This window comes from Dama dama, chromosome 24 (assembly GCF_033118175.1).
Source record: "Dama dama isolate Ldn47 chromosome 24, ASM3311817v1, whole genome shotgun sequence".
Classification (NCBI taxonomy): Eukaryota; Metazoa; Chordata; class Mammalia; order Artiodactyla; family Cervidae; genus Dama; species Dama dama.
In genome coordinates, this window is record NC_083704.1 from 7,037,479 (window position 1) to 7,050,903 (window position 13,425).

A 13,425-nucleotide genomic window follows, 5' to 3' on the forward strand; every position below is an offset into this window, starting at 1 on the left:
GGAAAGCGATCCCTCGTGAAGGCTTGCACAAGGATCCTTGTTTGAGAAGGAGAGATGACTGTCCTCTTTCGCCTGGCCTCTCTGGCTGAGTCTTCTACCAAGGAAAGAACACACTGAGAGGAGAGGAGTTTAAGGCCCATGGGACCTTGACAGCACAGATAGCCTAGACGGTGTGCAGGGGGTGGACAGTCCCACACACATGAATCACTCCAGGTGGCACTGCAGCCGGGGCGGGGTTCTACGGAATACACCCACAGATGGATCGCGTGCCTGGATGCATGGTGGAGATGTGCATGCACACACGCGCACACGCACACTCGGCACACATGCATGCCCCTGTGTGTCTCCTTGTTCCTCCGGTCTTGCCGCGGACTGCCCTGAAGCATGCTCCTCGGCCAAGGTTGCCTGGGCGGCCGGAGGCTAAAGTTCGCGACGGGGACTGGGGAGAGGGTGCAAAGGGGGAAGAGTGCTGCCCGTCCCCGCCGCCTGGGGACATGGTGGCCCTATCTGGGTCACCGATGGGGGACGCAACCAGATGGCCCTGTTTCCTCCCTTCTTGGTGTTTCTGAGCCTCTGGTGGTCATCCACCAGCAGAGAGAATTCTCTGTGAAGATGGGGAGGTTTCGGGACCCTCTCTGGGGGTCTTGCCTTTGCAGAACGCTGTGTAACTTACCTTGAGTGGAAGACTGAGGTCGAGGAGGTGTCGACGGTGGCCTGGCCGTGGACCCTGGCGCCCCTTCCCCGTCTTGGCGCATATTTGCAGACGGTGGGCGGCTCTGCTTTAACCATCTTCTTCGTTGGTTCTGAAACCAGACCTAGGGGCAAACAGAGAGAATTCGTCCTCAAGAGAAAGGCCTCCGGATGCTTTCTGCTGACGCGGATCGGCACGGGGAGCCTGAGAGGGAGAACGGGTGGAGAGAGGGGGCCCTACCTGAACTCTGCTTTCGGCAATGCCAAGCTCTCGGGCCAGTCGTTCCCTGGTCGCTATCCCAGGGTAGGGGTTCTGTTGAAAGAGCGCTTGCAGGGTGTCCTTCTGGCTCAGCTTCAGAACAAGCCTCCTCCTTCGAGATCCTCTGGCGATGGGGCCTGTGGAAGAGACGAAAGGGAAACGTCTCAGAGGACGTGGGGGTGGGAGAGGACTCGACGGAAGTGCCCAAGCATGCTCCCCGCCCAGGGCCATTGCCCCTGTGCCTCAGCAAAGCCAGGAGCCCGGGGACGCCTCTGCATTTGGAGGTCACTTGGCTACACCCCGAGAGCAAGGCTGAGAGTCAAGGGCAGTGGGGAAATCCCCCACGCCCCACCCACGCCGGAATCCAAGGAACACGAGCAAGCAGAAAGGAAGCCAAACCCGCCCCTGAAACAAAGCTGGCAAGAAATCCCACCCACCAAAGACCAGCACACCATCCCGCCTGTGTTCGGAGACATTTTTCCACCTGCCTGAGCAGATGCCTGGAAAACGTCTCGATGGGGCCTCTGCCACAATTCCCTCCATCACAATGCCAATGGGGTGGAGGGAACCTGGCTTCTCGGGGCTAACAGGAGCCTGGGCCATATTTGCCGTCACTAGGGGAACAGGAAATGAAAGGGAAGGAAGCCGAAGCGAAGCCCAACACCCAACGCCTGACGGAAGACAGAAGGCACTAGGCCATTGTGGAGAGAAAGCCACTGAAGGTGGCAAAGCCACAGAGCTCCCCGACTTCCATTTCCATGGCAAGATGAGGAAACAGGGCCCCATGCCAGTTCCCCTACCAGCCCCGCAACCACACAACCAACACCATCATCACAGAAAAGAGAAAGGAGAAGCCATGTGTGTGCCAAAGGAGCCAAACGACCAAACGGTGCCTCTCGGGGCACACCTGACGCCTGGAAACCAGGGACCCAGCCGATCGGTGCCTGGCTTTCTTGGCGGTCAGTCGACATGGTTGCCGTGGGCCCTTGGCCGGGCTACACACAGACCCCCCAGCACCACCCCCCGAGACGTGATCCGACCCCAGGGAGCGAGGGCAAACGTACCGCCTGAGTTGCTGGACGAGCTGGACGAAGCCATGGTGGGAGAGCCACAAGGACGCTGCAGACTGCCTTCTCAGTGGGCCAGGACCCAGCAGCTCGGGACTTTGGATAGCGTGAGCCAGCTCCGCCCCTATTGACGTCAATCGTGGTGGGGGCTTAGTCAGAGGGGACGCCCCTGGCCGCCAAGCAGAGACCCTGGAAAGAATCCCATGGAGCCAGTGGGCTTTCACGGGCACGGCCCGTGCCCCAGACCCCCAAGGTCCACGTTGGGCTGGGGGGGCTGTTGGGGGTTCTGGTGTGTGGCCCTGCCACGCAGCAGCTAGAATCAACCCCAGGCTCGGGGGCCCTCGGCAGTGCACAGAGTCCTAACTGCCCGGGTATTCCCCTGGTTCCCTTTGAAGTTGCCGCCCATGCCCCCTTTCCCAGCCTGCCTTGCCTTCCGAAACGCCCTGGCTTTTCCCGCCTTTTCACATTGCACACAGACGTTGGCCGCAATGGCCTCCGCCGGCTCCTCCGAGGCATTGCCGCACACTGGACGCTCTCTCCGGTGCCTCCTCCTAGATCCTTTAAATCCTTGGCTCCCTTTCCCACATACCTCCCCAACTCCTCCGTGCCCCCCTGGCGTCCTTTCCCGACAGCAGTCCCAGTCCACCACCCTGCCCACACCCACCCTACCCCCACCCCCACCAAATAACCCCCAAGTCTTTGACTTGCCAGAATCCCATGTCTACTGCCAGAGACGTGATGGGCCAGCATCTCGAATGGCAACTCACACCGTTTGGGGCTTTTGCAGGTGCACCCTGATGCTCGCACTTCCCCAGTCCACCCCCTACCCAAAGTGCCCTGGGGAGACCTGGGAAACGGGACAGTGTAACTCCTACTCCTTAGGGGAAAGTGATGCTACTACTTAGTGTGTCTACTCCTTAGTGGAACGTGGTTCCACTAAGCCAAGGAAGGAAGCATGCACGTTCTGGACAGACACACGCCCTGACCTGTGCCAACAACTGGACGTGGAAATAGTGTGTGCTTTCTTAAAGAAACGGAGGGCAGAGAGGAGAAGGCGAAGGCAATCAGGAGGCAGGAGCAGACAAAGAAGGGAGGAGGCTGCGTGAGGCAACATGGGGGATGGTTCTGAACAGGTCCCAGTGAGTTGAAAAGAAACGAACGAACCACAACACCACAGCCACAGCCATCTTTCCAATGGATTCTTTGGCCACCCAGGTCTCTAAAGCCAACCACGGGGGGTTCACATGAGAACAGTCAGGGGTTTGTATGTACTTCGAAACCACTGTGTCTAGGAATTCAGGAACGGGTTTGCAAGGAAATCATGCCTGTTTGTCTGCGGGTGATGGGGGGATGCTGGTGGCAGGGCGAGCTGAGTCACGACACCCTGAGTGTCAGAGAGACACACGGAGATGATTGGCCTTTGCAGCTCTCCCGGACATGTGTGTTGACATGGAGTCTGGTCGTGAAAGCGGTTGTGTGGGTAGGTCCCTACTGCTGGCTCAGAGGATCTGACCTCGGGAAACCCGCCCAGAGCAGGCACCCCGAAACCGAGGGAAGCATGTCCCTGACGGAGTATTTTAGGGAGAGCTGCAGGGATGGCTGGTGGCTAGAAGCTGAGTCCCAGACGGGGGCTCTGCCCCCCTCCCCCAAACGCCCACTCCCTCCTTCCTTCCCCAACTCTGTCTGTCTCCCTCCCTTCTCTCCCTCCCTCCCTCTCCCACTCAGCGTTTTCCAAGCCTCTCCCTTCACCCCCACTCTCTCCCTTCACCCCCACCCTCTCCCACATCCACTCGCCCCCTCCCACCTCGCGTCTCCCAGCCTTCCACCTTCCCACTGCCCTATCTCCCACTCCCACTCCCTCGGCTGGCCCTGGCCTAGGGAAGGAGTGTGGACTGTGTGGACTGTGTGGACTGCTGGAAAGACGCAACCAGAACACAGAAGAGCCAGACCAAAAGGACTTGTGCAGAGCACAGGGTTTCTTTATTGGCTCCACAGCATGTCCGCTCTTAGCCACCCTCTTGGTCACTGGAATACTGGGATTCCTTGAGGCTTCAGGTGGGCTGTGCCTCTTGGAGGGGCCCATGCTTCCCACAGGTCCAGCTCTAGTGTTTGTCCCCAAAGTTGCTGGTAGTCATCCCGTCACTAGGCTCTCCACCCCCGCCTCCCAACCTAAATCTTCCCTACTCTGAGACCTCCATGGCTCAGCATCCGAGGCAAGGACACCTGAAAGGGGCTCAGGGAAGAAGGTGCCCCTTTCCTTCTCCTCCCTCTAAACCCGAGGGCCTGGGGAGCCCGGCAGCATGTCCAGGAGGGCCTGGTAATCCTCCTCACTGAGGGGTGCTTCCAGGATTGCCTCAACTCCTTGTTCCCGTGCAGCGGCCCCTGCTGAAGACCAGGGCGTGTCCTGGATGAACGTGGCAGCCATGATTTCCTCTAGGAGGCTGGGTGACTTGGGGAGTGATGGATGGTACCCTGGGATGACAGGAGAGGACCCCAGGGAAGGACCCGGCGACCCCGGGATGCATGTGACGGCCAGGAGCTCATCTTGGAGGCTGGGTGAGCCTGGGAGGGCGAGGTGTGATCCTGCATCTGCAGAGGGCCCCAGGGAAGGCCCCATCGTGTCCAGGAAGCCGGTGGCTTCCAAGAGCTCATCTAGGAAGCTGGGTGCACTTGGGAGGGCAGGGTGCACTCCTGCATCTGCAGCGGTTCCCGGGGAAGGTGCCTGCGAGTCCGCAATGCCCGTGGCCTCCAAGAGCTCGTCTAGAAAGCTGGGTGCGCCTGGGAGGGCAGGGTGCACTCCTGCATCTGCAGAAGCACCCGGGGAAGGCACCTGCGAGTCCACAATGCCCGTGGCCTCCAAGAGCTCGTCTAGAAAGCTGGGTGCTCCTGGGAGGGCAGGGTGCACTCCTGCATGTGCAGCAGCTCCCGGGGAAGGCGCCTGCCATTCCGTGATGCCTGTGGCCTCCATGAGCTCGTCTAGGAAGCTGGGTGCGTCTGGCAGGGCAGGGTGCGCTCCTGCATCTGCAGTGGCCCCCAGGGAAGGGGCATGCGTGTCCGGGATGCCCGTGGCCTCCACGAACTCTTCTAGGAGGCTGGGTGCGCCTGGGAGGGCAGGGTGCTCTCCTGCATCTGCAGAAGCCCCGGGGGAAGGCGCCTGCCATTCCGTGATGCCCGGGGCCTCCATGAGCTCATCTAGGAAGCTGGGTGCGTCTGGCAGGGCAGGGTCCACTCCTGCATCTGCAGCGGCCCCCAGGGAAGGTGCCTGCGTGTCCGGGATGCACGTGGCCTCCACGAACTCTTCTAGGAAGCTGGGTGTTCCTGGGAGGGCAGGGTGCACTCCTGCATCTGCAGCGGCCCCCGCGAAGGCGCCTGCGTTTCCAGGATGCCGGTGGCCGCCAAGACCTCATCTAGGAGGTTTGTTGAGCTTGGAAGGCTGGGCGGATGGGGCTGTGGCTCTAGCGGTGGGGCCGTGCCTTCACCAACGGGTGACTCCGGCTCCCGCCTGATGTGTGTCTCAGGCTGTAGAGGCGGCAGGATGGCCCCTGGCCCAGGCTGCCAAGGGGCCGTGTCAGCAGGGGAGCACGCGGCCCAGGGCACTGCAACCTGGGGAGGAGGTGGTGGCTTCTCACTTGGCTGGAGAGCCACTGGGCTGGGCTGGATCACGAAGAACATCAACGGCTGGCCCACACAGACCCCAGAGGCAGTCGCGGGCACCCAGAAGGTGGGGGCGCCCAAAGGAGCGGCTGCCGCCAAGGGTGGCATGCTCTCCTGTGTCTGAGAGGGGCCAAGGGGAAGAGAGGTGCTGTGGACAGCGGGTGGGGCCCTTCGGTCCTCTGGAGCAGGAGCGGTCATGGCAGATGCGCCGCCTGGTCCTCGGGCCCGGCCATTGCCAGGCCCCCTTGCGCTCTGCTGGGGTGCCGAGCTCTTCGGTTTTGAAACCATATCTAGGGGAGCAAAAGGCAGACAGGCACATCAGAAGTCGTGACCGTCCAGATCAACGTGCTGGCGCCTCTGTGGCACCCATTCAACACCCCGCCTGATCGCCGGTCCTCTGATCTGGCAGGCCCAGGGTGAGTTCTACAGGGCCATTTTCTGCAAACGAATCCCTGGGCCCTGAGAGATGAGGGGCGCCTGCAGGGCCACAAGCGGCACAAAACCCACCACTCAGCCCACCAACTTTCGGCCCCCTATCCCCTAGCCCAAGCCCCGGCCCAAGCCGACGTGTATCCAGCTCCAAACGCTTGGCAGGGCTGAACGCGCCCGTCTCCTGGGCCACGGCCTGGGCCCATGCGCTGGGTGCAGAACGTACCTGGATTCGAGCTTCTGGGATTCCCGTCTGACGAGCCAGTTCTTCCCTGGCGGCAATCCCCGGAAAGCGATCCCTCGTGAAGGCTTGCACAAGGATCCTTGTTTGAGAAGGAGAGATGACTGTCCTCTTTCTCGTGGCCTCTCTGGCCGAGTCTTCTACCAAGGAAAGAACACAGCGAGAGGAGAGGACTTTAAGGCCCATGGGACCTTGACAGCACAGATAGCCTAGACGGTGTGCAGGGGTTGGACAGTCCCACACACATGAATCACTCCAGGTGGCACTGCAGCCGGGGCGGGGTTCTACGGAATACACCCACAGATGGATCGCGTGCCTGGATGCATGGTGGAGGTGTGCATGCACACACGCGCACACGCACACTCGGCACACATGCATGCCCCTGTGTGTCTCCTTGTTCCTCCGGTCTTGCCGCGGAGTGCCCTGAAGCATGCTCCTCGGCCAAGGTTGCCTGGGCGGCCGGAGGCTAAAGTTCGCGACGGGGACTGGGGAGAGGGTGCAAAGGGGGAAGAGTGCTGCCCGTCCCCACCGCCTGGGGACATGGTGGCCCTATCTGGGTCACCGATGGGGGACGCAACCAGATGGCCCTGTTTCCTCCCTTCTTGGTGTTTCTGAGCCTCTGGTGGTCATCCACCAGCAGAGAGAATTCTCTGTCAAGATGGGGAGGTTTCGGGACCCTCTCTGGGGGGCTTGCCTTTGCAGAACGCTGGGTAACTTACCTTGAGTGGAAGACTGAGGTCGAGGAGGTGTCGACGGTGGCCTGGCCGTGGACCCTGGCGCCCCTTCCCTGTCTTGGCGCATATTTGCAGACGGTGGGCGGCTCTGCTTTAACCATCTTCTTCGTTGGTTCTGAAACCAGACCTAGGGGCAAACAGAGAGAATTCGTCCTCAAGAGAAAGGCCTCCGGATGCTTTCTGCTGACGCGGATCGGCACGGGGAGCCTGAGAGGGAGAATGGGTGGAGAGAGGGGGCCCTACCTGAACTCTGCTTTCGGCAATGCCAAGCTCTCGGGCCAGTCGTTCCCTGGTCGCTATCCCAGGGTAGGGGTTCTGCTGAAAGAGCGCTTGCAGGGTGTCCTTCTGGCTCAGCTTCAGAACAAGCCTCCTCCTTCGAGATCCTCTGGCGATGGGGCCTGTGGAAGAGACGAAAGGGAAACGTCTCAGAGGACGTGGGGGTGGGAGAGGACTCGACGGAAGTGCCCAAGCATGCTCCCCGCCCAGGGCCGTTGCCCCTGTGCCTCAGCAAAGCCAGGAGCCCGGGGACGCCTCTGCATTTGGAGGTCACTTGGCTACACCCCGAGAGCAAGGCTGAGAGTCAAGGGCAGTGGGGAAATCCCCCACGCCCCACCCACGCCGGAATCCAAGGAACACGAGCAAGCAGAAAGGAAGCCAAACCCGCCCCTGAAACAAAGCTGGCAAGAAATCCCACCCACCAAAGACCAGCACACCATCCCGCCTGTGTTCGGAGACATTTTTCCACCTGCCTGAGCAGATGCCTGGAAAACGTCTCGATGGGGCCTCTGCCACAATTCCCTCCATCACAATGCCAACGGGGTGGAGGGAACCTGGCTTCTCGGGGCTAACAGGAGCCTGGGCCATATTTGCCGTCACTAGGGGAACAGGAAATGAAAGGGAAGGAAGCCAAAGCGAAGCCCAACACCCAACGCCTGACGGAAGACAGAAGGCACTAGGCCATTGTGGAGAGAAAGCCACTGAAGGTGGCAAAGCCACAGAGCTCCCCGACTTCCATTTCCATGGCAAGATAAGGAAACAGGGCCCCATGCCAGTTCCCCTACCAGCCCCGCAACCACACAACCAACACCATCATCACAGAAAAGAGAATGGAGAAGCCATGTGTGTGACAAAGGAGCCAAACGACCAAACGGTGCCTCTCGGGGCACACCTGACGCCTGGAAACCAGGGACCCAGCCGATCGGTGCCTGGCTTTCTTGGCGGTCAGTCGACATGGTTGCCGTGGGCCCTTGGCCGGGCTACACACAGACCCCCCAGCACCACCCCCCGAGACGTGATCCGACCCCAGGGAGCGAGGGCAAACGTACCGCCTGAGTTGCTGGACGAGCTGGACGAAGCCATGGTGGGAGAGCCACAAGGACGCTGCAGACTGCCTTCTCAGTGGGCCAGGACCCAGCAGCTCGGGACTTTGGATAGCGTGAGCCAGCTCTGCCCCTATTGACGTCAATCGTGGTGGGGGCTTAGTCAGAGGGGACGCCCCTGTCCGCCAAGCAGAGACCCTGGAAAGAATCCCACAGAGCCAGTGGGCTTTCACGGGCACGGCCCGTGCCGCAGACCCCCAAGGTCCACGTTGGGCTGGGGGGGCTGTTGGGGGTTCTGGTGTGTGGCCCTGCCACGCAGCAGCTAGAATCAACCCCAGGCTCGGGGGCCCTCGGCAGTGCACAGAGTCCTAACTGCCCGGGTATTCCCCTGGGTCCCTTTGAAGTTGCCGCCCACGCCCCCTTTCCCAGCCTGCCTTGCCTTCCGAAACGCCCTGGCTTTTCCCGCCTTTTCACATTGCACACAGACGTTGGCCGCAATGGCCTCCGCCGGCTCCTCCGAGGCATTGCCGCACACTGGACGCTCTCTCCGGTGCCTCCTCCTAGATCCTTTAAATCCTTGCCTCCCTTTCCCACATTCCTCCCCACCTCCTCCGTGCCCCCCTGGCGTCCTTTCCCGACAGCAGTCCCAGTCCACCACCCTGCCCACACCCACCCTACCCCCACCCCCACCAAATACCCCCCAAGTCTTTGACTTGCCAGAATCCCATGTCTACTGCCAGAGACGTGATGGGCCAGCATCTCGAATGGCAACTCACACCGTTTGGGGCTTTTGCAGGTGCACCCTGATGCTCGCACTTCCCCAGACCACCCCCTACCCAAAGTGCCCTGGGGAGACCTGGGAAACGGGACAGTGTAACTCCTACTCCTTAGGGGAAAGTGGTGCTACTACTTAGTGTGTCTACTCCTTAGTGGAACGTGGTTCCACTAAGCCAAGGAAGGAAGCATGCACGTTCTGGCCAGACACACGCCCTGACCTGTGCCAACAACTGGACGTGGAAATAGTGTGTGCTTTCTTAAAGAAACGGAGGGCAGAGAGGAGAAGGAGAAGGCAATCAGGAGGCAGGAGCAGACAAAGAAGGGAGGAGGCTGCGTGAGGCAACATGGGGGATGGTTCTGAACAGGTCCCAGTGAGTTGAAAAGAAACGAACGAACCACAACACCACAGCCACAGCCATCTTTCCAATGGATTCTTTGGCCACCCAGGTCTCTAAAGCTAACCACGGGGGGTTCACATGAGAACAGTCAGGGGTTTGTATGTACTTCGAAACCACTGTGTCTAGGAATTCAGGAACGGGTTTGCAAGGAAATCATGCCTGTTTGTCTGCGGGTGATGGGGGGATGCTGGTGGCAGGGCGAGCTGAGTCACGACACCCTGAGGGTCAGAGAGACACACGGAGATGATTGGCCTTTGCAGCTCTCCCGGGCATGTGTGTTGACATGGAGTCTGGTCGTGAAAGCGGTTGTGTGGGTAGGTCCCTACTGCTGGCTCAGAGGATCTGACCTCGGGAAACCCGCCCAGAGCAGGCACCCCGAAACCGAGGGAAGCATGTCCCTGACGGAGTATTTTAGGGAGAGCTGCAGGGATGGCCGGTGGCTAGAAGCTGAGTCCCAGACGGGGGCTCTGCCCCCCTCCCCCAAACGCCCACTCCCTCCTTCCTTCCCCAACTCTGTCTGTCTCCCTCCCTTCTCTCCCTCCCTCCCTCTCCCACTCAGCGTTTTCCAAGCCTCTCCCTTCACCCCCACTCTCTCCCTTCACCCCCACCCTCTCCCACATCCACTCGCCCCCTCCCACCTCGCGTCTCCCAGCCTTCCACCTTCCCACTGCCCTATCTCCCACTCCCACTCCCTCGGCTGGCCCTGGCCTAGGGAAGGAGTGTGGACTGTGTGGACTGTGTGGACTGCTGGAAAGACGCAACCAGAACACAGAAGAGCCAGACCAAAAGGACTTGTGCAGAGCACAGGGTTTCTTTATTGGCTCCACAGCATGTCCGCTCTTAGCCACCCTCTTGGTCACTGGAATACTGGGATTCCTTGAGGCTTCAGGTGGGCTGTGCCTCTTGGAGGGGCCCATGCTTCCCACAGGTCCAGCTCTAGTGTTTGTCCCCAAAGTTGCTGGTAGTCATCCCGTCACTAGGCTCTCCACCCCCGCCTCCCAACCTAAATCTTCCCTACTCTGAGACCTCCGTGGCTCAGCATCCGAGGCAAGGACACCTGAAAGGGGCTCAGGGAAGAAGGTGCCCCTTTCCTTCTTCTCCCTCTAAGCCCGAGGGCCTGGGGAGCCCGGCAGCATGTCCAGGAGGGCCTGGTAATCCTCCTCACTGAGGGGTGCTTCCAGGATTGCCTCAACTCCTTGTTCCCGTGCAGCAGCCCCTGCTGAAGACCAGGGCGTGTCCTGGATGAACGTGGCAGCCATGATTTCCTCTAGGAGGCTGGGTGACTTGGGGAGTGATGGATGGTACCCTGGGATGACAGGAGAGGACCCCAGGGAAGGACCCAGCGAGCCCGGGATGCATGTGACGGCCAGGAGCTCATCTTGGAGGCTGGGTGAGCCTGGGAGGGCGAGGTGTGCTCCTGCATCTGCATAGGGCCCCAGGGAAGGCCCCATCGTGTCCAGGAAGCCGGTGGCTTCCAAGAGCTCATCTAGGAAGCTGGGTGCACTTGGGAGGGCAGGGTGCACTCCTGCATCTGCAGCGGTTCCCGGGGAAGGTGCCTGCGAGTCCGCAATGCCCGTGGCCTCCAAGAGCTCGTCTAGAAAGCTGGGTGCGCCTGGGAGGGCAGGGTGCACTCCTGCATCTGCAGAAGCACCCGGGGAAGGCACCTGCGAGTCCACAATGCCCGTGGCCTCCAAGAGCTCGTCTAGAAAGCTGGGTGCTCCTGGGAGGGCAGGGTGCACTCCTGCATGTGCCGCAGCTCCCGGGGAAGGCGCCTGCCATTCCGTGATGCCTGTGGCCTCCATGAGCTCGTCTAGGAAGCTGGGTGCGTCTGGCAGGGCAGGGTGCGCTTCTGCATCTGCAGTGGCCCCCAGGGAAGGGGCATGCGTGTCCGGGATGCCCGTGGCCTCCACGAACTCTTCTAGGAGGCTGGGTGCGCCTGGGAGGGCAGGGTGCTCTCCTGCATCTGCAGAAGCCCCGGGGGAAGGCGCCTGCCATTCCGTGATGCCCGGGGCCTCCATGAGCTCATCTAGGAAGCTGGGTGCGTCTGGCAGGGCAGGGTCCACTCCTGCATCTGCAGCGGCCCCCAGGGAAGGTGCCTGCGTGTCCGGGATGCACGTGGCCTCCACGAACTCTTCTAGGAAGCTGGGTGTTCCTGGGAGGGCAGGGTGCACTCCTGCATCTGCAGCGGCCCCCGCGGAAGGCACCTGCGTTTCCAGGATGCCGGTGGCCGCCAAGACCTCATCTAGGAGGTTTGTTGAGCTTGGAAGGCTGGGCGGATGGGGCTGTGGCTCTAGCGGTGGGGCCGTGCCTTCACCAACGGGTGACTCCGGCTCCCGCCTGATGTGTGTCTCAGGCTGTAGAGGCGGCAGGATGGCCCCTGGCCCAGGCTGCCAAGGGGCCGTGTCAGCAGGGGAGCACGCGGCCCAGGGCACTGCAACCTGGGGAGGAGGTGGTGGCTTCTCACTTGGCTGGAGAGCCACCGGGCTGGGCTGGATCACGAAGAACATCAACGGCTGGCCCACACAGACCCCAGAGGCAGTCGCGGGCACCCAGAAGGTGGGGGCGCCCAAAGGAGCGGCTGCCGCCAAGGGTGGCATGCTCTCCTGTGTCTGAGAGGGGCCAAGGGGAAGAGAGGTGCTGTGGACAGCGGGTGGGGCCCTTCGGTCCTCTGGAGCAGGAGCGGTCATGGCAGATGCGCCGCCTGGTCCTCGGGCCCGGCCATTGCCAGGCCCCCTTGCGCTCTGCTGGGGGTGCCGAGCTCTTCGGTTTTGAAACCATATCTAGGGGAGCAAAAGGCAGACAGGCACATCAGAAGTCGTGACCGTCCAGATCAACGTGCTGGCGCCTCTGTGGCACCCATTCAACACCCCGCCTGATCGCCGGTCCTCTGATCTGGCAGGCCCAGGGTGAGTTCTACAGGGCCATTTTCTGCAAACGAATCCCTGGGCCCTGAGAGATGAGGGGCGCCTGCAGGGCCACAAGCGGCACAAAACCCACCACTCAGCCCACCAACTTTCGGCCCCCTCCCCCCTAGCCCAAGCCCCGGCCCAAGCCGACGTGTATCCAGCTCCAAACGCTTGGCAGGGCTGAACGCGCCCGTCTCCTGGGACACGGCCTGGGCCCATGCGCTGGGTGCAGAACGTACCTGGATTCGAGCTTCTGGGATTCCCGTTTGACCAGCCAGTTCTTCCCTGGCGGCAATCCCCGGAAAGCGATCCCTCGTGAAGGCTTGCATAAGGATCCTTGTTTGAGAAGGAGAGATGACTGTCCTCTTTCACCTGGCCTCTCTGGCCGAGTCTTCTACAAAGGAAAGAACACACCGAGAGGAGAGGAGTTTAAGGCCCATGGGACCTTGACAGCACAGATAGCCTAGACGGTGTGCAGGGGGTGGACAGTCCCACACACATGAATCACTTCAGGTGGCTCTGCAGCCGGGGTGGGCTTCTTCGGAATACACCCACAGATGGATCGCGTGCCTGGATGCATGGTGGAGGTGTGCATGCACACACGCGCACACGCACACTCGGCACACATGCATGCCCCTGTGTGTCTCCTTGTTCCTCCGGTCTTGCTGCGGACTGCCCTGAAGCATGCTCCTCGGCTAAGGTTGCCTGGGCGGCCGGAGGCTAAAGTTCGCGACGGGGACTGGGGAGAGGGTGCATAGGGGGAAGAGTGCTGCCCGTCCCCGCCGCCTGGGGACATGTTGGCCCTATCTGGGTCACCGATGGGGGACGCAACCAGATGGCCCTGTTTCCTCCCTTCTTGGTGTTTCTGAGCCTCTGGTGGTCATCCACCAGCAGAGAGAATTCTCTGTCAAGATGGGGAGGTTTCGGGACCCTCTCTGGGGGGCTTGCCTT